At 38.3% G+C, this 27,606-nt stretch overlaps 1 long non-coding RNA gene across 2 annotated transcripts in view; it reads right to left on the reverse strand.

The window, feature by feature from the left end:
- Nucleotides 1-6,397: 6,397 nt before the first annotated feature.
- LOC119507223 overlaps nt 6,398-27,606 on the reverse strand; it is a 248,847-nt gene continuing 227,638 nt past the window's right edge. For both annotated transcript variants that reach the window (XR_005211171.1, XR_005211169.1), the window contains one exon: nt 6,398-6,475. This is a non-coding gene — a long non-coding RNA (uncharacterized LOC119507223). The remainder of the gene's footprint in view (nt 6,476-27,606) is intronic.

Genomic DNA, 27,606 nt, shown 5'->3' on the forward strand with positions numbered 1-27,606 from the left:
GCTTCCTATACAACCCATTGCAGAGTTGTTCGAAGGATGTCTCATGACCCAATATCATCTCAGGTGTTGATAAAAAATACTTATTAATTGGCTCATCCCAAATCTATTGAGTCACAATCTCTAGGTTTGAGGGCCAAAAATCTGCACAGTTAACAAGTTCCTTGAGCAATTCTCATACCACAAAATTTTAGAAAGCATTCTCATTGTGGCCCAATCGTCAGCTTGCCTCCTCTTTCAGAATAAGGATTGGAATACAAGTGAATGTCAGCTTGAGTTAGAGACCAAGTTTCCTAAAAATACTTGTAGCACTGCTTTAAACTGTACACAAGAAAAATCCTAAAATATTCCTGTAAAATTTAAATAGCAGTCTGCCTTGGATGGATTTGTCTAACTAGCCTCTGTCCAAATCCCCAGTGATCTCCCAGTCTTAGACACTACTTTCTCATGTAGCAAGCTCATGTGCTGTTTTTGTCCATCATAACTCCGAATGACCATTGTAATCCCAAATGTTCTCAGACCCAACTGGCTACTTAGAAGCTGACTTTTTCTTTGTGGCCATTTCATGCTCCACATAGCAATGGACCCTGTTACATGTTTTAGGAATGCTTATAGTCAGTGTTTAGACCTTTGTTCAATGAATACACATGATCTGCAATTTAGGAGACAAGCTCTACTGAAAGCAGAAACAGCCGAATTCCTTGCAAGAAAGGTTACTCCCAAGAGGAATTTTCATATCACTTTTCACATACAGGCACTAAAAAAATTAAGCTTCTTCCCTTGGGAATCATTTCACAGACAAAGTAAATTTGAAGACCTTTGAGGTTCTCTTATTCCTAATCAAACTATCATAAGAAAACAAATTGCATTCTGTAAACTGGCAATCACAGGGTAAGAGTGGCTAGAGCTAAGTGAGTTAACTCTTTAGATGTGCCTAAAAAAAAAACAAAAAACAAACAAACAAAAAAAACAATGAAACTAGGTCCCATCACAGAAATCCCAGAGATGATCTGTTTTGCTTTGGATTTTTAAAATGCTCCCTTGTTTTCATTCAAGTGATCAAAACACAAAGAAATGACATGCTGCCCATTAACCCTAGGAGATCGCTGGCCTGGAGTGTGATGCCACCATTGTAGACAGAACATTTGGTTGAGAAACGTAACTGGATGGAGCAGCATGACCCAGTGTATAATCCATCAGAATTGGTGGCCTTCCCAGTGCTCCTTCTCTTTGTCATGCTGGAGGCCTTTGTGACATGAGCAGTAACTGCTCTGGGGTAATTATGTGTAGTTATATAAAACGGACTAATGCCAGCCCAGCAAATTACCTAAAAGGGCTGGTTGTATTCCTTGTTAAAGGTTTTGTCAAGCTGACCATGCCCTTTATTTATCTCTAACACAACATGCTTATTCTGCCCCATCTACTGTATTCACCCTGCAAATTTATGAGCCTCTATTAATCTTCTGCCCTGCTGACTATCTCTGTTGCAAAGTGTCAGCAGACTTTTGTACCTTGCTAATGTACAAAGGGCTTCCTATGAGTAATATCAGCATTTTGCCTTTTAATTGCACATATAATTTTTAGGTCTTACAGCTAATAAGGGAATTGAGACCACAGTTCATCACTGTCTAGAATGGTACTCCAGGGGTGTGGGGACCATGGAAGCTGAGAGAAGAATATAGCTGTTCTGGTTCCAAGCAATAGTTTTTCTCATTATAATGGTACCATCTCCGCCATAGTTAGGAGGCTATTTTTCCCATCATATACCCCACTTTTCCGGGGCTTAACAACTTCATAGTAAAAATGTACTCTTCTTTGAAAACTTTGTGTTGGATCTTAGCTCATGAGTATTCTCATTTCTCTTCATATCAATTCCAAAAGAAATTAGGTGCATGAATTTCACAGTCAAAGGAACCAAGGATATCTATTGCCCAATTCCTGAACTCCTAAGGTTTTCAAATGGGTGCAATTTGTTCCTCCTTTAACTGACCTTTTTCTATCAGATTTTTAAAATGCAGACTTTGTTTTAAGTACTTTCAAGGAAAAAAAATGTTAAAATAAATGGGGGATTAGTGTTTGCAATGTGGGCATTTTGCTTCTGCATTAATAGCCTTTCACAAACATTTTTACTATGCCTGGAAAATGTGCATTATTGATGAGCATTCTTCTTACAGTGCAAAAGCTATTAGGAAAGAAATGAAAGGTCTGAGGCAAGAAGTTGATGCAGAGAGGACCTGGGTAGACTGTGTTTTCAGTGAGTAGTTAGGGAATGCCCAGTTTCCTGCTGAAACAGGATGATCTCATTTGCATTTTCTTTCAGGTACCTCCATGAGTTAGTTATTGCAGACACTTGTAAAACTGTGGTTACATGACATTGAAAACAACTTGTTCAAATTTTCATACAGTTAATTAGGATGAGAAAATCAGACACAAGAATTTAGGCAAGAGGCCCTTTTTAGGGAGGTGGGAGATCTGGGTTCCTGTCTTGCCTGTATATGATCCTGAGCATTTTCTGAGCCTCTCCTACTTTAACTGTGACCCAGGGAGTTGGCTTGTGGATTAATGTCCTTTCATGGTTTTGATTCTGGGTAGGCAGGGGAAAAAGGCAGAATCGGAATGGCTCGACCCGACGCAATTAGGCAGAGAAGGTCCGGGCAAAACTGAACTCGGTGTTTGGCAGTCCAATACTCCTGTTACCTTCTTCGCCTTGTAGCGCCTGTACTTTCTCCATATATGAGTGTTAACTCATGCTTACGGCTACGTAAGACCTCTTCTTCCTAGTGATGTGACTCTTAAGGTTTTCAGAGTGGTCTCATTTTACTCATTCCCGAGAGGTCATGGATTTTTAGGCTATTCTTTGACCTGAACAAAGTTCCCTGGTGGTCCTGGGTGTACCACAAAAGGTGCCAAGCTGAGAACAGAAAACAGAGATAGGCTCTCCGTGATGCATGGAGATAAATCCAAAACTCTTTGCAAGAACTGAATTTAGAGGAAAAAACTAACTTAATTGAATATCTACTGTGGGCCATACTCTCTCTCATGTAACCCCTTTGTTAACTTTGGAATCTAGCTGTTATCTTCAGGTTACAGATTAGAAAGCTGGGATTGAAAAGAGCTAAGAACTTTTGGTAGGCACAGGGTTCAGTTCCAGGCTTCCTGAATGTGTATATAATTGTCTTTTCCTGTATCATGAAGCCAAAAAGTAAAAAGAAGAGATCATTAGACAGCTTAAGAGTTATCCTTAAAGTCATGGTTTAAAACTTTTTACTTTGTTATTTATTCATTTAGACCGCCACTCAAAAATACTTATTACTATCAACCATATGCCAATATTTAGCCCCTAACTCCATTTGTGATGCTCCTGCATCTTTTATATGTAAAGATGCTGCTGCTGATGGGGTTGCACCCCAGGGGCACAAGGTGGTTGAGGAGGCTGACAGGTGAGGAGCAGTGCATCCCCCGCAAAAGGGCATGGCCACGGAGGCAGGCTGCCATGGATGAGCAACAGGGCCTCCCGAGTGTTCCTGACTGTTCTAGTTTGCTAATGCTGGGAACGCAAAACACCAGAGATGGATTGGCTTCTATAAAAGGGGGTGTATTTGGTTACACAGTTACAGTCTTAAGACCATAAAGTGTCCACGGTAACACATCAGCAATCGGGTACCTTCACTGGAGGATGGCCAATGGTGTCTGGAAAACCTCTGTTAGCTGGGAAGGCACATGGCTGGCGTCTGCTCCAAAGTTCTGGTTTCAAAATGGCTATCTCCTGATGTTCCTCTCTAGGCTGCAGTTCCTCAAACATGTCACTCTTAGTTGCACTTGGGGTATTTGTCCTCTCTTAGCTTCTCCGGAGCAAGAGTCTGCTTTCAATGGCAATCTTCAAACTGTCTCTCATCTGCAGCTCCTGTGTTTTCTTCAAAGTGTCCCTCTTGGCTGTAGCTCCTCTTCAAAACATCACTCACAGCTGCACTGAGTTCCTTCTGTTTGTCAGCTCATTTATATGGCTCCAGTAATTTAATTTAGACCCACCCTGAATGGGTGGAGAAACACTTCCATGGAAATTATCCAATCATGGTCAACACCCACAGTTGGGTGGGGCACATCTCCACAGAAACACTCAAAGAATTAAATCTAATCAACACTAATACCTTTGCCCACACAAGATTACATCAAAGATAATGGTGTTTGGGGGGACATAATACATTCAAACTGGCACACTGACCTCGCCAGATGACATGCTATTTGTCATTTTTTTTTAATCATGTTCTGTCGTTATTTTACCTACATTTCAGTAAAAAAATTAACAATAACTATTGCTAACCTTATGATAGCAAATGTGTAACCAAAAGAGCCCTGTTATTCAGGCAAACAGAAGTTTGTATGGATAATTTTTAAAAATGAAAATCAGTTTTATGAAATGTTAAGACTTTCATAGCCAAATTGGTCCTTAGAAATTATAGTAAAAATTAAGAATACATTTTCAAAGTCTTTTTTATTCACTTAAAAATCATGCCTATCTGAGGATAACACTTTTCAGATGTCATTTCATCATCAGTGATACCATCCAGTAATATTGATTAAGACTCATATAAAGATATAACTCCATAAACTCTTTATCAACATTGAAAATAAGATTGTGCATTTTCAGAGCACATTAGCTACTGGAATCCTTCTTGCTTTATATAAAGAAAATACTTCTCCTGGGACTCTAATAATCAATAAAAGTCTGATCTATATAAGGGCTATAGATTGAGAACCATAGAGAAAGTGGGCACCTTCCTAGGAAAGGACCTTTAAGGAGGGAGAAATAAAGCTGCAGTGACTCTTATTCTCCATGATATGTAGTGGAAAACCAATAGTATTGAAGTTGTGACTGTTTTGTACTTTTTTTCCCATTTGTCATTGAGGACAGTGTACACTTTAAAATATTTTTCAGAAAAGGCACTAATGTGGTTTTCTAACTGGTGAGAGCATTGACCGCTTTAAGTATTATTCCCAATATTTGATTTATATTAAGATTGTGTCACAGTTTTTGCATCTCAAAGAGAGTGAGACTTGGGTCAGAATGCCCAGCTCTGAGTTCTGATTCCACCACCTTTTAGCTATTTAATTTAGGGTAAGTTACTTACCTTCTGCCTGTCTCAATTTCCCCACCTATAAACTGGGAATCAAATTGAACTACCTCAGATGGTTGTTGTGAGGATCAAATGAGATTATATAAGGAAAACATATAAGACCGTTCAAGGCACCCTGTGATAAATGTTGTTTTTAAGCTTATTCCACAGTCCCATTTCTAGTCAGTTTTACTGCTACTTTCATGAACACCTCTTAAGCCTGCAGAACAGAGAAATAATTTCTCACATATATTGTGCTCTTTGGAAGCAATTTTTACTTAATAATTGGCTGTCCAAAAATTAAAAACTCCTAACGTGCTTTCCAAATTTATCTTTAAATAATTACTGCCACATTTAATGGCATGATGCTAACTGCAATAACTGCACAATAAGTCTGTGGTAGAAATCACAGGGTATTTAAAAATCATATCTGTATCTGTATCTGTATCTGTATTTGTATCTTGCTGGAACTGATGTAAAAAAGATGTGGTGACTGGGGTGGACAGACTGTAAGATGACCCCAGTGATCACTGTCTCCTGATGTTGAAGCCCTCGTGTAATCTCCTCCCCCTGAGTAATTGGCTGGACTGATTGATTACTTTCTATAGCAGAAGTGATGAGAAGTCACTTCTGAGACTAGGTTATAAAAAGACTCTGACTTCTGTCTTGCTCAATTTCTCCCACTCTTTTGAATGACTGACCCTGAGGGAAGCCAGCTGCCATGTCATGAAGCAGCCTCGTGGAGAGGTCCACCTGGAGAAAGACCAAGGTCTGCCAACAATTGCATGATTGGGTCCTCCCCACCGGTCAAACCTTCAGATGGGACAGCAGTTCCCCATCAGCTCGACGAACCTCCTGAGAGAGCTAGGGCCAGAGGCAGCCAGCTAAAGTGGACGGGTTCCTGGCCCACAGAAACTGTGAAATAATAAATGTTTATTGTTTTAAGCTGCTAAATTTGGGGCAGTTTGTTACACAGCAACATCTATATACCAATATTGTTGGATCAAAAGAGCTAGGTTTCCAGTTTTTAGCAGGAGATAAACTAGGGGTTGAAAACTATGGCTTGTGGGTCAAATTCTCCCCACATCTCTATTTTTCAGTGGGTTATGAGGAAAAAATGAAAGAGGAATATGTCATAGAGACCATATTTGGCCAGTAAAGCATAAAATGTTTATTATCTGACCCTTTACAGAAAAGAATGCTGACTCCTGAGATAAACACTGCACTTCCCAGAGGACAGTTAACCCTCCCAAAGTCACCGGAAAGAACTGCAGACTGTAGATCATGGTTGTTCAATGCTCCAGATGGTTGACCCTTCAATGAGCCACCTTCTCTAGTCTGTGCCAAATGTTGTGTGCATTCCTCTGCACGAGAGTAAAATAATAATAATCAGCTGTCACTAATTATATAAAGTAATCCAGATAGAGAATACTTAAAAAGAGAGAAAGAAAACAAAATTTCCTTACATGACTATGCATATATCAAATTTTATTTGCAAGTGTATATTTCAATTAACATTCTTAAATGCCTAGGATTTGGACAGAGTGAATGTATCACAAGCTCTAGGTAACTAAGCGTATCAATTCCATGTTCTAGGTGCCAGGAATCCCCCAAGACTTAGGACATGAGGACAGTCACTCTGACTGTAGCTGCAGAAGAAGCAAAACAAGTTCTAAGAACTAGGGCTATTCAAAGTGTGGTCCATGCACCAGTGCTGGTCTGTGAATTGCTCTAAACAGTCTGTGCTAGAAGTTCCAAAACTGAGAGAAGGCATATATAAACTATTACAGCAATTGGTGAACTAATTTATCTGTTGAATATAATTATGAAAAATTATAATTATTATAATATATTGTATATTATATTTACTATACTAGTGTTATATTATAATTATATATTATAAAATTATTATTAGATTATAAAAACTATATTATAAAATATTTTTAATAATTATAATTATTTTAAAATTGGAGCTTACCTTCTTGTATATCTTTGGATTTTTTTCACTTAATTTTTCTAGTAATTATGTTTTACTGTATTTTGCAGAAGTATCAGCCCACAAGGGCTGGAAAATTTTTTAAAAGGGGGTCCTCCATCACAGATAGTTTGAGGATGCTTTAGGAAGCCAATAAAAAGCCTCCACAAAAATTTCAGCCAACCATAGCAATGAGCCAAAGCTCACAAACTGAAAGAAATACAGACACACTGACCATGACCAAGAATCTATCATGCATACTTAGGATAATCATATACCCGTACCCTCCCCCACAAAAAAAAGTAAGGTGTCAGCCTTCCACCCAATATTTAGTTTAATATTTGAACATGATATGCTAGAAACAGGCACTTATACCCCCTACTTCAATATACAGAAATGCTCTAAGAATGAAAGAGCTTACAGTAAGTGATTAGATGGGGCTAGTGAAAATTTGCAGCACGGTGTACAGGGATGACAAACCCTTGCACTACGACGGCAGACATGGCTATCAATCCACATGTTCTTTCTTGCCTACTCAACTGCAGCTTAGGAACATTCTTCTCATCAGTGCATTCCAGGAAGCCAACAAATCAATCAGACACAGGAGCTGAACACACTTTGCCATCTCTAGTATAATGGGAAGAGAACTGGGAATCACAAGTGTTAGATGCTAATCTGGTTCTGACAGCCAGTCACCACTCTGGTCACTTTCCTAGACCTCAGGTGTCACTTACAACACAAGGGGGTTGGACGAGATCAGGGACACCGACATTAGAATTAGGGGAGTCTTTCAAAAATGTTAATGCATGAGCCCCAGCTTTAGATCTAAAGTTGTCTACTAGTATACCTAGGAATTGGTAATTTGTAAATTTACCAATTTACCAGTGATTTTAATATACAGCCAGATGTGAGAACCCTTGGATTAAAAGATCTCTATGTTCCTTCCAAACTCTAATACCCCAAGACTCTCTGATTATTTGAAGCAGGAATATAGTCACACAGACTTGGATTCCACCAATTAAATTGGATTGGTTAGGACTTGAAGAACCAGGGTGATCCCTTGGGTGGTTTATAACTAGAGAGAATAAAAGGCATAGGGATGTCGAATTATGAGGCAATAATTCAGTCTTAGGTGCATCTGATCACAGCCACTCATGCTTTACTCTTGCAGTTTTTATGACCCCTCAGAATGCCCTGCAAGAATTAGTATATCCCCATAACTCACTGTTGTCTATTATCACAGATGTCACAATTTATAATAATAATTACTGTTAATAACACTACATATTATAATGACCCAAGTTCTTTTATTTGAGGGTCTCAATGCATTTTATAGATCTAAGCTCATTAATCTCCCTAAATCTGTGAAAAGGGCATATGCCCATAATCACCCCATTCCATAGGTGAAGAAACTAAGTCAATTGAGTGTGTACAAATGCACACATTTATATCTATTTATACACATACACATATATGTACACACACATATATTACTTGAAATTCAATCCAAAATCTATAGGTTTTATATTTATGATGCTAAGCAGCTGGAGGTTTGAATGGGGAAAAGTTAGTCCTCTCCTAAAATTTTGACATGTGATCATATTTTATTTGTCCATCTCAACAACTTTTTGCTGCACTCCTACCATTTCCCATACACTGAAGGTATAGAGATAAGTAACATGCTCCTAATCTGGAGTAGGAAGAGAGACTTATTAGAAAAAACTCACCCCCAAAAAGGCAGCAAATACGCTAACAGAAATACATCCATAGTACTAAGGCAGCATTGGTAAAAAGTGTGCTGAGTTCACAGTGGGACAAGGTGCAGGTTGTGAAGAGGAAATGACCTGAGAATGGGGTCTTGCAAGTCACCTTGAGTTCAGCAGATTGAAGAGGTGGGAAAGTGTGTTCTAAGCAGAGGCCTTATATGGAAATACAGTGGCATGATGGAGAGGCATGCTATGTGTGAGTGGGAATTGGAGAAGATAAAAATGGAAAAGCAGGTTGGAGACAAATTGTAAGGTTCCTTGGACATCCTAAAGATGTTGGCCTTTTTCCTATAGGCAGTTTGTATTCATCGACTTGTATGTATACATATTCCCTCCTTTTAATATGAAAGTCCTTTGAAAGGAAAGACAATGGTTTTAATGCCCTCATCCTTAGCAATATATTTTAAAATGTCAAGAAAATAGTAGCAAAAGTATGTCATGAATTTCTATGTTTTTTTTAAAGCAAGGGTCTCAGAGTATTTCAGTCATCAACTGATAATTTCCTAAGTTGGGAGAAATGAGGAGAGCCCGTTTACTGTAAAATTTTAGAATTCTAACTGTAGAATTTTAGAATTGAGAAAGACCTGGGTCAACTTCAGAAGCTTTAGAATCACTCTCTACTGGACAGACTCTGGTTTTATGCCTTGTCCATATGGCATTGTGCAGAATTTACACAGCTTGTTCAGTAAGATACTAGCCTCTTAAAGTGCTCCATGAAAAAAGGTTCGTGGTCAAATGAGTTGAGAAGGCACTGCCTACTAGAGCTCTCTCTTGAAGAGCCACAAAGTGTATTAGAATCCTAAAGGCCATGAAAAATCCTGAAGGAAATAATCTTGTTTGAGTTTGTTTTAACCAGTATTTCCCAGACTTATTTAATAGTATTACCATCTAAGAACTCCAGTTAACAGTCATCCTTTTTCTCTTTCATACTTGCCACCTGGTATTTTGGATTTTAATCTGCCCTTTGGAATCTTGACTTTTCTGCCTTGTTTATTGGTTTACTTTTTTTTCCTATCTGAAACATCTCCTTGATTTCCAATGAGCTAGAACAGAACAAAGGGCTGTCATGTTTTGCACTCTGTTCTTTAGCAGTGTACGCAGCATATATTCACAGTAGACACAAGGGTTACCCACTCCAGTTAGGAAAACAAACACAGAATTCTCCCTTTAGGTATTCACTTGATGTCCATCTTTCCTGGACATCTTTTCCTGGCCACGCCTTTCCTCTGGGCTCAAGTGCTTGTGAAGAGTTGTTCCTCTTAACTGTTGACTTCCATGGTGGGCAATGGGAAAAAATGTCCACCACTCTATTGCAAATACTGTCTCACAGCGTTCCTTCATTCCCATTTCAAATGGTCTAAAGCAATGCTGAATAAGCCATTTTGCATGAGGGTCAATATAGGAAATAATAAAAATATTTTCAAGCTGCATTTTTTTCTATAATTCAAAGTAAAAATAGCTGTATTGAATTCCTTGGAAATATTTCTAAATGTTGCCATAATTAAGAGTGCTGCTTTATTATGCGGAAGAATTTTAATGAACAAATGGCACTGCTTTCAAAGCCACGAAAATGTTACCAACTGGCCCTATTTGAGATGTAGCAACTCATGTCACATCTCTACTTGTATATGTCTTATATTTATAACATTCTTTAGGTCTCAGAAAGTGGGTCCACACACAATTTCTGACTTCAAACTGAAAGCTACTCTATGAGGCATGTAGTATCATTATATCCACTATACTGTTAAGGAAATCATGGCTCAAAAAGGTGCACTAAAATTGCCCAAGCTTACTCAAATCTGCTGAGAATGAGTTGATAGCATTTATCACCACATTTACTGAGCAACCCAGGTGAAGGAGGTCCCTTGCTAGGCCCCAGATACAGAGACGAGAAAGATAGGATCTCAGCTAGCTCTCAACCCATACCTGGTTTTCCATGCATGATCATTAATTTCATGTGTTGACTTGGCTAGGTTATCGTGTCCAGTTGTTTGAGGGTATTTTGTAGATGGATTTGCATCTATTAGTCAGTTGACTGCATCTACTGTTAATTGTATCTGCAATCAACAAAGGAGATTGCCCTCAGCAATGAGGGGAGTCTTTTCCTCCAATCAGTTAGAGGTCTTAAAGCAGAATGGAAATTTCAAAAGTCATAAAGAAGAATTTCTGCCTCTTCTTTATCCAGCCAGCTTCTCCTGAGGAACTCAACTTCACCGTCATTGGAGTTTCCAACTCACGGCTGGTCTGCCCTACAGAATTCATATTTGCCAATCCCCATGGTCATGTAAGCCATACATATCCTGTTTCTCTGGAGAACCATGACTAATACACCATGGTTGAAGCATCTCCCCTATGTTTGGACCAGGAGAGCCATGTGTGCAACCTGAACAGCACTAGTGCCCCCAGATATCTCAGAAGGGCTAGCTGTTCTGTGCTCATCCAAGGGCACCCAGATGGCTGCTGGTGCCCAGAGGACCCAGTCTGCTTTCAGCTTGGGTCTGGGCATAAGGGTGGTACTTTCCACCATACCTGACCCCTACCCCGGCTGTCACAGGCCTGGGAACAAGAAGTTCTTAAGAACTTTTCAGAGTCTAAGGTGTTTCCTTAGGATCAGAATCATCTGGAGGGCTTACAAATCATGGTTTTCTGGTCCCCAACCCTAGAGTTTCTGATTCAGTGTGTTGGGAGTGGGAACAGAGAGTTTGCATTTCTTACCAGTTCCCAGGTGATGCTGAGGTGGTTGTGTGTATGGCTCATACTGGGAGAGCACTGCCAAAGAATCTCCCTTTCCCCCTCTAATAACCTCTTATCCTTCCATGCATTTTCTTTTACAATAGTTGAAATTTCACTTTTGACCATTTATCTCTTGAATCCTTCTAGAGGTTAGGTATTTCTTCTGCTCATAAATCTCAGGTCACTCAGTCACAGAGCTAAAGAAAAGTATCTTGACTGCAAGTGTTCCAAGCAAAACCAATCTTTAATGTTAATTCTGTTGCATAACTTTTTAACTTAATTAAGCCATTAGGTATTTCTATTTTCTCATCTATAAAAGAGGTGAATGGTTCCAACCTAGTAACTTATGCAAAGATAAAATTATAGCCCCAATTTAAAAGAATCTGATGGCTTTTTACTTTAAAAATAGTGATATAGATATAAAAATCTAAATAAAGTCTTTTCCTTTTGTGGAATGGACCAGTTACTGGGAAAAAGCTACTAGGCTAAAACTGTACAGCAAGAAAAGGCAGAATCAGATATAGAATTCAAGCCTATTCATTCACATTCCAGATTTCCCCCAGGTACAGTCCTTCTCAACAGTAACAATAGTAGATAAATACTCAGATGGGGTTTGGAAAGCCTAATATAGAACCTTGTCAAGAAATAAAGTGATCCATCCACTCCTCTCGGTATCTATTTCAATGGATCCATTGGTAATAGGATATCTCTTCTGAATGCATAATTGATAACAAAGTAAAAATAAAAATAGATCTTTAATCTAAGTATCTAAGTACAATACATATTACAGTATGGCAATCATTCCTGCAAAACTCAAGGGTGTGATTTCATTATGCCAAGTTTCAATTCTTAAAGCTCATTGATGAGGCTTTCAGCTAAGCTCAGGCTGAGAAATAGCCATGTTTGCATTTGGGGGGTTAACACCTTCTTTTGTAAGTAAGGGTCTTTTTCATTTCCTAAAAATAATCCTATTGAGGTAAATATTTCATTTCCCTTAAAATAAATAATTAAAAACTGTATGGGAACTCTATTTTCTGCAAACCTACAAGTACTTTAATAATAATAAAAAAACTTCCACTCCAAGAATGACAGAAAGACAAGAAAATATGTGTGCTGATGGTGAGAAGAAGGCATATCAAGAAGTCATCTAGTAGGGAGAGGAGGAAACTGAGGAAATGACTTCATGAACAAATTGGTTTTCAGTCTTCTGAAAATGGGAGCTCAAGCAGTTTTGAGTTACAGATAGTTTACACTCGGCAAAAGCCTGCATAAATATTAATGACTTTTTAGAGGCCAGCAAATGCAACTCTGTTTAATTCAGTTTGATGAGCATTAAGTAAGTACCTACTGTATACTTGGCAATATCCTAGTCATTAGGAATACAAAGATGAGGGGAACTTTGCATCTGTCCTCAAGGGATTGACAAAAGTCATATTGCAATCATTCAAAATGAAATGGCTTCAGTTTTATGCTTAGTGAGACACTGCCAAAAATTCAGCATGGATCACGTTAAACAAATTCAGATATAATATAGGTCAGTTTAATTCAAGTTAAATACGCATTGGACACTCACTGAGTATGGAGTAAAGGACTGGGCAAGGAACACATGACGAAGAAGAGAGTGCCCGCCCTCAGACTGTGACCCAGCTTCTCACACGAATGGCAGAAGGAAAAAGAATGACACAATATGTGGCAAACATTCTCTCAAGGGAAGAAGCATTTGTAATTCCTAACTATATTTCATAAGTAAATAGCATCTATGTCTTTCCAGAATCTGAACTTGGATCTGAGTTGGCAGAACTTTCATGTGCTTGAACATTAGGGAGGTAGACAATAACAGCAGTTATGTCTTACTAACCATCAACCTGCCCAGCACATTTTAACCAAGATCACTCTTTGTAATTTGTTCCCCACATGGGGGCATTCAGGTTGACTCAAGCGGGAAGTAAATGTTAACCAAACAGATATGAAGTTAGGAAAAGAGGTGAAATTGCTTAGATCATGCAAGACAAAAAGATGATCTGGAATCAAAATAACTGACCAGTTCCTCTGTGTCCCTGCTCTACCATAGCCTGACCTTAAATATTGACAGTTCTTCAAGACTCTAGTCCTAGAGTCTGGCAGAGTCTAGTACATGCATTACCCTTAACAGAAGTTTGTCAAACACAGAAGCCTGGAGAACATTAACAAGAACACGTTGAGGGGTGGGCTGAGGTGGGGAGAGACCAGCGAAGCACATTGCAAGGTATTTTTAATACTATGTCCCAGACATCTATAACACTTACTATTCTGTATAGTAGCTAAATTGAAGCAAGAAAAGAAAAAAGTGATAAAGGTCACTAGGTAATTTTTAAAAATACATAGGAAGAAAAGATTGGAAAGAACTGTGCCAAAATTTTAAATTTTTCTATACAGTGGGATTATGGGTGATGTTTTTCATAATTTTGATTTTTTCCTATAATTTCCAAATTTTCTAATATTAGCATGTTTTAGCCTTACAATAACTTGCCAATCACAAAATTGACCCTATGTGTTCCTCTTTCTCTTGGCTGCTAGAGTAGATTAATGCCAAATTTACAGACACTATTGCAATTCCATAAATTACATTTGGTTGAATGGTTATGAGAGTTTATGTCAGTAATATGAATGAAAAGGACAAGTGTTGAGTATGTGTTAAGCCTCTCTGAAAAAATGAGTGCCAATTCTACATGTTTTTATTTACAGCTACTACTACTAGTGAAACCAGCATGGAATAACTTTATATTTCTTACTGAGGATTAACCTTTTCACCTTTTGCAAAGGTTTTTATAAAATAAAGTTCCAATTTAAAATACAAAATGAATAATATTTTCAAATAAAACCAAAAAACTCCTGGGGATCATATTTCTTTATTGTTGGAAATATTTGTTAAAATTTATAGTTTCTGTTTTTTATATTTAATGAATGGCTTTGTAGCCAGAGCTTCTGATTCTTCTTATATACTATCCAGAAGCATGTCACACAGTATCATAATCAAATCTACTTTTAAATGCTTAGATCATATTAGTAATAATTAGTGTTTCATGTACACTTTCTGTATACAATGCTCAACCTCTGGATTTTTTTTTTTTTTTGAATTAATTTTGAAATGCTTATTCCAAAACCTCTAATAAATTGTTTGGTTAACTGAATTAATAAGCCAAAACATGATAAAATCACGACTCTCAATATTATTCAAGGAAAATGCTTTTATTTGAAGGATCCACAATCTTAGTTTGTGGTTCCACAAATGGGGAATTATTTTTATCAACACATTTATAAGTCATAGATGAAAGGTGACGTTGGTCACTGTGGGGAATACAAAGCTTAATATGGAGGAGGTATTCCTTTCAAGAAGCTTAAAGTCTAATTGAGAAAAACAAGACATGAAAACACATGTGTTTAAAACATAGAGAAAGTGATACAGACTACAAGAAAAGCACAGATAAAGTGCCTTGGAAATAAGAGAAGGGAATTGGAGAGTAAGTGACATATGAGCTAGAATTCGATGAGTAAGATGCAAAGATGTGAAGAAGGGTACAATAAGCATTACAGCTTTGAGCTCTTATCTGTCATATTAAATTGTAACTATTGGTTTACATGACTGACCCCATTTCATTAGACAATGAAATCTGAAAGCCAGAGCTGTGTCTTACCCCTTTGGATATCTCAGCACCTAAGAGTGATAGAACATGACTAGAACTAGAACAAATTTTTGTTGAATGTTAAATGGCTAGAATGCAAAAGAAGCAAACAGTGATAAATCTGGAAGGTATGGGGAGGGACAAGGGCAGTGTAGCAAGTCATGATTTATTCAGCTTGCTGGGGCAATAGCTGTATGAAGTGGAGTTGTGAGGGACCAAATGAGAAAGGTCAGTTGGAAACAGCTATTATAAGACCTGGAATGTCAGGTTTGGACTTTATTCTATATGTAAATGGGGGCACTGGTGAATATTTCTGAATAGAGAATGACCTTGTCAGAGGTGTGGGAAAGGTCTGGTGGGAGAAGGATGATAATGCAACAGAGTAGCGGCATCGGGGAGGTACTACTGGAACTAATAGGACTTTGCAAATGAGTGAATAAGGGGCTCACGGAAGGAAGAGGAATGCTTGGTGACTGAAGTTTTCTATGTCTGTGGCTGAGGGAGAGTGGTTCCATGCTGAAGTAGGAGGTGTAAGTGCATACGAGGACTGCGACATCTATTTTGATTGTACTAGGTGTAAAATTCCCAACAGCTAGCAAATGGCCCAACTAGTGCTCAAATTAATATCTTTTAACTCCAAATGAGTGCTATTTCCAGGACACAACAACCTCCTTATTCTGAAACACATGAGTGGCTCTAGGTTGAAATTTTCTGTTGAAGTAAATTTCACCTGCTCTTTGAAATAAGTAATACGTGTTTCCAAATAGGTCCAGTAACAAACTTGACAGCAGTCAAGCAGAATAGTCACTCTGACCTAACCCTACTTTTTCTCTCAAGTGGCAAATGTCTTTTTCATTTTCATTTTTATTTTTTATTTTTATTTTAGTCTGAATTAAGTAAATGTTCTTGACTCTTCACCAGTCAACAGCCTATACGATTCTTGGGGTAGGGTCTGTATTTTGTCCCCTATGGTGGCTGGTGCACAAAAGTATTCAATTTTTTCTTTTCCTTAATGAACACTGTTCATTTCCCTGCCTAGGTGGTAGGAAACCTCTAAACCTCAATCTGCGTACAGGTGCTCTTAAACATCACTGGCCTTTCTCTGAGACCCAAATAACAACCTAGGGAATTGAGGATGTGTGATTTTTTCAAACATACTATATTCATTCTTAGGTCCTTTTCTCATTAGAAATTGTTCCTATAGTCAACCAGCAACACTGAATAAGCAATATTGAAACTGTTTATGTAACTCACTAACAAATGTAGAATACTGTCTTCATTTTACAGAACTACTTTGGCCCATTTAGACAAAAATGTTGAGTACCTGTAAATCACTGAAATGAAGAAAAATATTAAGCAATACAGCAGAGCATATAAAAATATTTTACTTTTATTACCACGTGTCAAAGGAGAAGTGGGGTTTGCTATAAATGATTTTATCCCATATTGGGAAAGAAAACTAACACTTCTTTACAGTTTAATGGCTTAATTTTACTCTATTTGGTTTTAATTTATAAGGGGATATGACTGACCCCGTAATAATGTTACAATGATCATCTACAGTATGTCACATAATTATCCAGTCCTACTGACAGGACCTGGTGGTTAATTTCCATTCTAGAAGCTTGACTTCTGCTCATCTCACCTTCTTCTTCAGACCTGCCTTAATGACCAAAACATGCCAGTTTTTTGCTTGCTTCTCCACATTAGTCAGAGACCAGTTAACACTGTTGAGTAACTGCTAAAAATTCTTAATGCAATTGAAGAGAAGGTGGAATGTGTGTGATGGCAGAAATTTCCTAAGAGGACTTTTGGAGATAACTTCTGCAAGGGCAGATCAGAGAGAAGGCACAATTCATAATGATTGCTATGAATATCAAACCTGGTTGTTGCCATAAGCCTGTCTGCTCTGCCGTTTGTGAATGTTTATATAGGATCAGTCCCTACGAATGGGATTCACGAGGCAGATCAGTGGTGCAACCCTGTGCTGGGAACTAACAGGCCATTACTGGCTCATTGTCTATTCATTTCAGATTGTTTCTATGGAGGATTTATAGAAATAATACCAAGGTGGCACCAAGGTGGCTATCAATGCTGTTTACAGACAATTTAGAGGAATAAACCTGCAGTTATGCCCGGGCTGGCTTCCCTTAGGGTCCTGGAGCTTACTGTTGTAATCCTATTGTGACGTGATTGTTTCACCATAAAGTGCTCCACAGAGGCCTGTAATTGGCGTACAGGTTCAAATTAGATTGCTGTGTGTTTAGGAAAGCAGGGGTCATTTCATATCAGCACCTCTCATTAAGAAGCAGACAACAAAGTTCTCCCATTACAGGAAATCTAATGTATACATTATTTTTTTATTATGAAGACAATACCCAGAGTATATACTCAATGACACACACACATATATATTACCCATCTTGTCTTTCATCACCACGTGGAACAGGATAATGTGAAAATGCAAAACATTTCTGAGAATGGCAATTAAATATTTACCAGCAATGTATCGTGGAATACCAGCTTGAGGAGCTAAAAAGGGCAGTAAGGAGGGAAAATAATGGATGAAAAAGTCCTTCAATTAGAACAATTAGTTCTACTTTCTTCTATAATATCATATGTTGGTAGCCTTTCTTTGGAAGCCAAGACGGTACAATGTACCTGTGTTTTCAACCTTAGTGATGGCTGAACTTAAGTGAGGTTTCAAAAAATACTGAACTCCCTGACCTCTTTGCAAAATCACCACTAAGAATTTCCAAACTACTGACAGCAAAGCACATTCATTAAAAGATTATCTGTACATGGTATAAGGCTACTCTCTGGAAAGTTAAAATCTAGGACAAATAATACTCCGGTGAAAAGAATAATAAAAAATTTCCCAATCTGACGCCAGAAGTAAAGAAGCCCTTTTTAGGTCTTTGCCTTCCTGCAACCCATGGAAGAAAAAAATAATACTTAAAGGAGACTGAAATGAGAAGAAAATAATGTAAGCCAAAATGGAATGGAATGTTAGAAAATATGGAAACAAAATAGGTTATAAAATGAAGGGAGAAGGAACATGAGGGGCAGTAAGATCATCAATAAGCAAAAGCAAAATGTAAATCTGTTAAAAAGTACGAGAGAGAAGTAAGGGGAGAGAGGCAGTCAGAGGGAACGGGAGGGAGTAGGGGCATAGAGAAAGAAGAAACAGTTTCCACTGCCAGAAAGGAAACTGATTTGCTTTAAAATGGGTCAAAGATGTGGAAGAGCATGGAGTGACCATAAGCAGAGACTCGTGCTAAGGAAGGGTCAACTAGTGCACACACAAACACATGCACGCCACACACACAAACTCAAGAACAAGAACCTCTTTGGCATCCAAAAACACACCTCCTGCCATGGAAATGAAACTCAGAATGACCAGCGCAAGGTCCTTTAGCTAGAGACTTTTGACTCTCAGTTGGAACATCCTTCAGCATCCCTGCCCCAACCTTCCGAATTCATCAAGTGCCTTCATGAGACCTGCTTAAGATGAACCCTGGGGCTGCAGATGCTTTGCCTTCTGCACAGCAGCCTGTGGATTCTCTGCTACTTTCTTCTTGTGCACATCAAACAGACATAATTACCCCTTGGCAAATGCTTCTGGCTTACTGTCTTCAGGGACCTATGAGATTCAAAGCCTGCTGGGATAAAAGAGATTCCCAGAGGTTCTGGAGCATTACCCAACACCAGCATCCAGAGAAACTATGCTAGACCTTGCCCACAGTGGCTACAGCTATCAACCAAAAGGTTATCCTCATATATGTGCACTTCCAATGGTTTCAATGGACCTTCTGATGTCATTGTATTCTTTCTTAACACACCAGCACAAGAGATGAGCCGTCCATGCTATTGTTCCACAGGAAGGGGGACATACCCAGTTGACAGATTCTTGGTGGGGCCAATCCAGAATTCCTGTATTTATTTCTATATGTTCTGAATTCCTGGGAGCTAGCCTCCTGCCCACAGTGCCAGTCACTTTCTTGCTAATGTACTCCCCACTATGATTTCATGGAAGGGCCTGGAAGACATGCTTCTTTGCTTGGCAGTGATCTTAGTGGTAATTACCAATGAGGGGACTGTATCCTAGATGCCCCGGAGACATAGGAGGTCAAAGGTTACATACTTCCTGTCTTTTTTTCTCCAGAGACATTGCAGTTTGGAGAAAAAAGGTGTAAATAAGATGTGTGACCTTAACTCTCTCTTAACCTAATCACTGAGGAAATAAGGGAGAGAGGTGTACTAGAAATCTCTAGATGCTTTATCTGATAATTATATTACTGGTACTTTGAGAGGTTTCTCTTCCCTAAATCCTCCATGCTTCACAGGCTTGGATCCATTCCCAAAGTAATGCTTTATCAGTCCTGTCTGGTTTCATCAACAGTTTTCTCCAAGGTGAATGCTTTATTTTAAGTGCTCATATGGCTCTCTTTGAGTCTCTTTTACAAGTAGAGAGAATGAACACTCTATACTCTATATGGATCCCTAGCACATCACTGGTTTGAGCAGATTCCTTTCACCACCAGAAAGCTCTATTACATAATATAACTATTAGGTCAGGCAGAGCTTCGTCTGATGATAAATGATAGGTCACAGAAAGTTCATGCCCAATAACAGAAGTAGCTCTTCAGTATTACCAGAAGCGCTGATATGAAAGGATGCGAGAGCCATCAATAACCATGGTCTTGATAATTATTATTAGCTTAGTAATAGTTATTACCTTCCTCTCTCTTTCTGCTGCTTTAGTAAAGAGCAAGTAATAACAATGAGGGGTCAGATGTGCAAACCAAATGATACTGTTGCCCAGACACATCATTGCAGTTTCTAACGAGTTAATGAATGCTTTGCTCTGTGTTTATGTGTGTTTCTGGGTATGTGCTTAACGCAAGAAAATTAAACTTACTGGGAGGCAGGGGAGTTGCCAACTACAACGTTTTCTTTTCTTTTCTTTCAACCAAATCATAGACCCACCATCAGCTTTCTTTGAAACCCTGCAATGTAGAAGGGGCTAACTAAAGAATTCCCTTTCTGGCTGCACTTTGAATCTTCATAAAATCTAATTCAAAGTATTGTTATTCTTTTGTAGACAGAAGTCTATAAACTCATTCTCTAGACAGAAGTTTTGAAACAAAACATGGGGACTTCTGAGACATGAAGGGCTCCTTAGTAATTAAGATAAAATAAGGATTTCCACACTGGCTCTCTATTACAGATCTGTGAAACAGCTCGATACTTCACTTCACTGGGCTGAAGCCCATTTGGGCCATCTAGTTGAAAACTGCTGTATTATCATTCTTTGATGTCTACAGCTTAGTAGCACAAAGCTGGTCTCCAAGCACTTACTCTCTATAAAGAAACTCCAAATGTTTGGCCTTTGGGCTGTAAATATTATGTCACCATTGATTTTTAACATATAAAGTGTATTTTCCTGAATGTCAAGTATTTTCAAAGTGCAGGGCCTCCCAAGAGCACAAAGTAGAAGGAATTAAAGATGGTTTAAAAGCTAGAGCTACAAGCAAGGGGAGAAGAAAGGCGAAGGAAGGAGCAAGGGAAGGAAGAAATGAATGTGAACATTATTCCAAGTACTTTGTTCTCTTTTATGTTTTTGTTTAAAATGTTACATGAAAATATACCTTTGTCTCTAAAGACATTTTAACACCGATATTATCAGTGCCATTCCTTTACAATACTTGGTGTTCTAAAACTCCACGTACAGCTCAACAATGAACTCTTTGTAAGAACTTTCTTATTCATTTCTATATCTCTTTAATCCGCTCTTCATAGTAAATAGATTCAAAAAATATTTGTTAAATGAATAAATTCTAGCAAATCCTAAACTTCCCCAAAAGTAAAATTACATTTCAAAGTAACTGCTGTCAAATATCCTGTTAGAACTTTCAATCAGATTAGAAAATAAATGTGTTAATGATATAATTCTGAGAAGTTGTTGACACCTAAAAAGTCCGTCAAATTTCATCTTCATTTCTGACAGTGTTGAATACTGTCAGATATAAAGCAATAAAGTGACATTTTCTTGCTTTTCATCAGTTGAGAGAAACGTTCCCGGGCTGTATCCCAGACCTAAGGTAGATCACTTTGCTCTTTCTTCCTCAGTCTCCTGTGCCAAGTCACAATCGTGCCGTCAAGTTCAGTTTCTGACCTCCTAGATGCAAGCCGAGACATCCCCCGGGACTCTGATGGGCAGGGAGCTATTCTCTTTCCCTCAGTCAGATCTTCCCCAGACAGATACAACCGAAGTTAGGAAAAATGTCTTTATACAAAGTATTCCTGATTTACATTTGTCGGTATGTAAATTAAACAAAATAAAGATTCTGTCACATTTTTTAAGAAAAGGAAGGATAAATACAATTAGGCAAAACTGAAAATCCCCCAATGCTTTACAAAAACTTGATATCTCATGCATCTACATAATATAAATAATTACTCCATTGCAGAACACTTTAAAATGTAGACTTGTAGCTTAAAAGACCAAAGAAATAAAATCGTAAAACTAGAACATTATAGGAACTGACCAAAAGGAAGTCTAAGAGAATAGAGTTTTAACAAGCAAACCTGTCAACTAGGTTATACAAAAGTTGGGAGTAAATGCTGAAACTGCTCCCACAACTTCATTCAAATTAATAATCTGTTCTCTTATAAAGCTGGGCAGGCTTGCATGGGAGTTCTATGGTGGCTGTAATTCTTATAATCCACTTATCCTATGGCCCCCTCCAATCCTCATCTATCTTCTGTCACTACCCGGGCCATCACTAATGCAATGATACTATCCTTCAGCAATTTGTATAGCAATAAATATTCACGTTATTTAATCATGCTGTATCTATACTTAATATTACATCTGTGCGTGTTCTCCAAAGAGGGTTTTTAAGACAGCTAATAAAAAGCAGGCTGACTGTTTTTAATATCATATAAATTGTAAAGGAATTCATTCTGACTTAAGTTTCAATTTTAGTTCAATGTAAATCAACCAGTATTAATTGCACTTCCCTCCTGTGCTCAGGTAAATGTTGGGGTGGGGGTGGGGATGGGGTTCACAAAAGGAAAAATAAAAGGAAATTGGACTTTGCCAGGGGACGGGGAAAGCTCTACACAGTCCCATCTCTGCCACGAAGTAGCTGCATAATCTTTGCCCTATCATCTTGCTGGCCCTTCTTTTCTTTAAATTAAAATAACTAGCCTAGATGGGCTCTACAATCTCTCCAATCTTTCAAATAATCCCTTGTGCTTTCTGAGCCTTTAAAACTGTGTTTTCTTTGATCATATTCTAACTTTGAAAGTGAATGAGGTAGGGATTAGAGGAAATGAAGCATAAAACTGAGAGATAAAACTGTAAGCAACTTATATTTGTCCATTGATTGACCACAAAGGCAAAATCTGAAGTTACACAATGGACAAATCGATCTTGTTTGCAGTTAGGGGATCATAAGCATTATATTTGTAAGAAAGGGGAGATGTTTACATTTTGTATCCATTTTATTCAGAAAATTGACTATATGCATACATGAATACTTAATATAATACAAAATTATGTTAAAATAGTAATAATGCAAGGGCCATTCTTTTAGAAGTTTTAGAACATTTTAGAGTCTTATTCTTAATTAGAATCATAAAGCCTTTTCTCTCTAAATGGTGATAAACAAAGTTATAAGCCAAAATTCAATTTGAAGTGTTCTTGTAAAGAATGACGGACTAACTGAACAACTCCCAGAACTTTAATTGGAGTTACTTCAAGTTCCTTCAACTATTGTTGAAAACCACTAAATGTTGTAGATGTAACAATGTTAACCATGAAAATAATCACAGGCTGAGCTTAGCAATGAAGTTCTAATGACATGACACAATGAATACTGATTATAATTTTATTTCATCATTAATTATTCCTCCAATGATTCACTAAGAATCTAAACATACACCAGGCTGGACATCTTAAAATTCAAAACCTTCCCTTTAGGAATTTATAATCATTTAGAGCAATAGTTTCCATAGATAGTGTACTGCCTTTCCCACTCCATTTTCTTGATTGCATTTGATTATCTGATAATAGTATATTCAGTACACTGTTTAGGAAGTACATGTTCCCCTCACTTGATTACACTGGATAAAATTCTTTAAACAAACAAAGTGTAGCCATTAATTGCCTATAACTATCCTGGTTTCACGGCTAACATCAAAGGCTAATAATATTCATTTATTCCGTGATCCCTTACTTTGTGCCAGGCACTGATCTAAGAGCTGCGGTTACATCAGTAACTAAGACAAAATTCCTTGCCTTCCAGCAACTTGCACTCCAGTATTGGGAAGACAGATAATAAACATAATAAACAAGAAAACTGACAAGTGCTATTAAAAATGTGGCAGTACACACGCTGGACTATTTTTCCTTATCTAGCGGTTCAGTTTCGGTGATGAATAATACATCTTGCTTCCACAAAGCATTCAGATACGGAAATAATTAGATTCATTTCTGAGGTCTTCCTGTAGTTCGCGCATCAAACACAGGCCCTTCAGGCGGCTGTGTTTGGGTCTACAGGCATGGGAAGTTAAAGAAACGAGCTCAGTCATGCTAACACTGCCCTCGCTCCGTTACAGATGTAGGATGACAGTGATTGCCCAAGGCATTCTAATTACAAAGTATTTAGTAGTCAGGCTCTAGCACACCCCTGCCAGAAACCTGAGAGGAGAGCTACTGCACCAAGATTTTTATCTTACACAGAAACCCAGCTAGAAGCCAAGTTCTAAAGATGCTGGTGGCAGCATAAAACCACACGCCTTGAGAGTTCTGTTGGAGGTCCCTAGAATTCTCCTGTTAAGGGGCAGGCACTGCCTACAAATGCTCTGTCTCCATGGATCGGCCACGGGCCTTGAAAACGAGAGTGTGCTGCTGTGACGCTTGGAATTAGAAATGTGATTCACAAAGCCAGATGACTACACTTCTCACGTGGATGTGTATCTGAGTGATTTTTCTAATGAGCTCTGTGGGCCGTTTCCAGAAAAGATAACATTTGGTTGAGAGATAGGAACCTCTTTAAATTACTGCAAGTTTATGACTTTGAAAATTAAATAATAGGTGTATTTTTAAATGACTTCTCAAATTTGGAACTGAATATATTAAATCATAATTATTAAAGTAAAAAAACGCATACTGTGTAATGATGGAAAAATTTATTGTTAAAATGAAAACTAAGTATTTTTCTAAGACAAAAGCTCTTGTTGCTTCTATTTTTGCAGATTAAGCTCTCTATTTGCTAACAGATCTGCAGTATGACACTTTTTAAGAATACTGTCTCATATAAAAATCCCAGAAAATGGGAAGAAATTCATAAATGAATTTCTTTCCATACTGTCAGAAGTAAACAGAAAAAACCATCAAATCCATTTGCTTATTGCATATGCCTGCTGTGTTAATCTGCTAATAGGCATAAATAATAAACTGCTACCTCATATGCCACTTTGTAGGTGGAGAACAGGAATCTCATTTTGCCCATGATCAAGCTAATAAAGCAGAGTCATACAGAACCTGAAATTCATTTTGTTTCCCTACAACTTAGGGAATGCAAATTCCCAAACAGGTCCTACTGAAATCTTATTCATTTGTTCTCCACCTGCTTATCTGTATAGAGCTTGTTTGTAATATTACCTGTAAAATAATACTTTGAAAATATTTCAAATTGCAAAGTTAAGGACCAGAGGGGTCCTGAAATATTATCAAGCCCGTGCCCCTGCTTTGTAGCAAAATCTCTCCTTAAACGCCCCACACAGGTTTGTATCTATCTCAAATTAAAGACGTTCACCAAAGGAGATTCGAAACTCCCCTCTCGGGAAGCTCAATTCAGGATTTAGCAATTGCACAATTTGGAAAATACACATTCGATTGAACTCAAATCCACACTATTGTAGTTTTCAATCAGTTTCTCCACCTGAATTTCCCACGGATAGAGAATGGAGGGTCTCGTCGCAGTTTTATCTTCTCTTATATAAATCCTACTCTCAGATCACTGCCCTCTCTTCGTTTCTAGTGTAAATGTTTCCAGTGCTATTAACCTCACAGTCCTATATTCTTGTGCTAGAATTCTTAGCTGCCATAAACTACTCTAGATTTGGAGCAGTAATGTTGTTATTCCTTCAAGCTTGTTTCATCCAGAAATCCTGCTTCCAATGTTCTATCAAAAACTAGACTGTGTGTGCAATTTAGTTCGGCAGCAGAAATCTCCCAATGAGGATGAGTCCCCTCATATAAATTCCTGCATTTTTCTGCATGTGAGCTATGAAACCATCTCAGTCCCCACTGCCATCTTTAAAGGGATGGAAAATCAATTCTCGCCTTTCTATCAGGGACCGTACACTGGGTCTCATTTTTTCATGTGAGAATCACTGGGGAAGATTGTTAAGAGTGCAGATTCCTGTCGCTGTGGCATACCCCTCCCCACCCTCACCCCCAGATTCTTATACAGGAGGTCTGGGCCAGAACTGGAATCTGCATTTGTAGCAGGCACCTATCCGCAGCATCCTCCCCAATCCCCATCCCATTGATTCTTAGGCACATTCCCTGGGAATTATACTTGAAAGGGGGTTTCCTCTATCTGCCATTCTCCTCTTCTTCCAGTCTTCTTCTTTGGAAAAAAGGGACATGAGTCCATATCGGACTGACCAGAAGCAGGATTTGATTTTATTGCAGAGACTAGAGGGAAGAAAAACTCTATGGACAAACCAGAGAAAGGAAAAAGGATGGTGGAACCTGCTCAGCCCAGCTTCTCACTTTCTTTGCATTGATCTGTGCATTTTTTCATTAATCCCTTTATTCAACTTCAGCCAACAGTTTCTTGGGCTTAGGCATTAACAGGCCACAGGCTCAGGGTGGAGATGGGTTGTCCCTGTACCCGTGTGAAGGCCTTTGATGACATCTGCTTAGACAAAAAGGGTTAGAGAAGCCTGTACTTACTGCTGATTTCCTCTGGTTCTATTCCGAGCTCTCTGTTTCTTTCTAAATGTGAAGTAGCAAACTGGGCATTCACACAATGAAGTTCATCAATGATAATTTTTCTGGGCTTCTGTTAATTTTGTGAAATAAACTTCTTTCCAAATCTACCAGTCTGGCTCTATAACAAAGGAACAATTCAAACAGTAGTACTGCTGTATAGGAATTCAAATAAATTAGAAATCTTAGAAATCATTGTAGGCTGCACAGTCTGAAAAAGCTGGAGAAAACTGCTCAAAATTCAACAACTACTTACTGAATGCCTACCATATGGATGAAATAATGAAAAACTTTTGTTGAGCCCTGTTTCAGAAGGCAATAGACAGTAAGATGTATAGCTAAGTCCTCTACTCAGCCACTTGTGAAGCATTTATTGAGCACTTACTATATACCAAACAGTCAATAAATGCTAAGATTGCAAAGGTGAATTCATTCAACCACAAATATTTATGAAGAGGCTACTATGTGTCAAGCACTTTTCTAGGCAAAAAAGATGCATCCATAAAAATTTTAGCAAAAATTCTTGCCTTCAAGGGGCTCATATTTTAAAGTGTGGTTTGGGTGTACACAGTGGGAAGAAAGACTTCAACAGAATAACTAAGTAAAAACTGTAGAATTCAATTGGTGATAAGAGCCATGAAGAAAAATAAAGCAGGGAGAGGGTATGGGAATGTCAGGAATATGGGAAGGGTTAAAATTATGATAGAGTGGCCCGGGAAGTCTTCACAGAAAAGAAAATCCTTAGATAAAGACCTGGAGGAGATGAGGGAGCAAATGATGTGAGTATCATGAGGGATGAGCCTCCGGGCTGCAGGAACAGCATGTGCAAAGGCCCTGAGTAGAATCATGCCTAGAGTGTTCAAGGGATAGCAAGGAGGTGACTTGAGCAGAGAAAGCAAGACAGAGTAGTGGATGATGCAATAACATAAATGTCAGAGACCTTGTAGGACATTGTAAGGATGTTGGCTTTTACTCTGAGTGAGATTGGGATCCATTGGAGGGTTTCAAACATAAGAGTGTGCACTTGGACTTACATTTTTTTAATGGAAATCTCTGGCTGCTGTGTTGTGAAGAGACTGGGTTGGGGCTAGAGAATCTTAAAAGCATTGAAATGAGTTAAAACAATTCAAGTGAGAGATGCTGGTGGATTGGACCAGGATGGTAAGTGGTAAGTAGAAGTGGTAAGAAGTGGTTAGATTCTGATATGATTTTGAGAATAGAACCAATAACATTTGTGATGGATTGGGCATGACGTGTGAGGAAAAGAAAGGAATCAAGGATTACTCCAAGCTTTTCAGCCTGGAAGCCTGAAGTTGCCAACAAGGTACATGGGAATCTAAGGGCG

The sequence above is a fragment of the Choloepus didactylus genome, chromosome 12, assembly GCF_015220235.1.
Source record: "Choloepus didactylus isolate mChoDid1 chromosome 12, mChoDid1.pri, whole genome shotgun sequence".
NCBI lineage: Eukaryota > Metazoa > Chordata > Mammalia > Pilosa > Megalonychidae > Choloepus > Choloepus didactylus.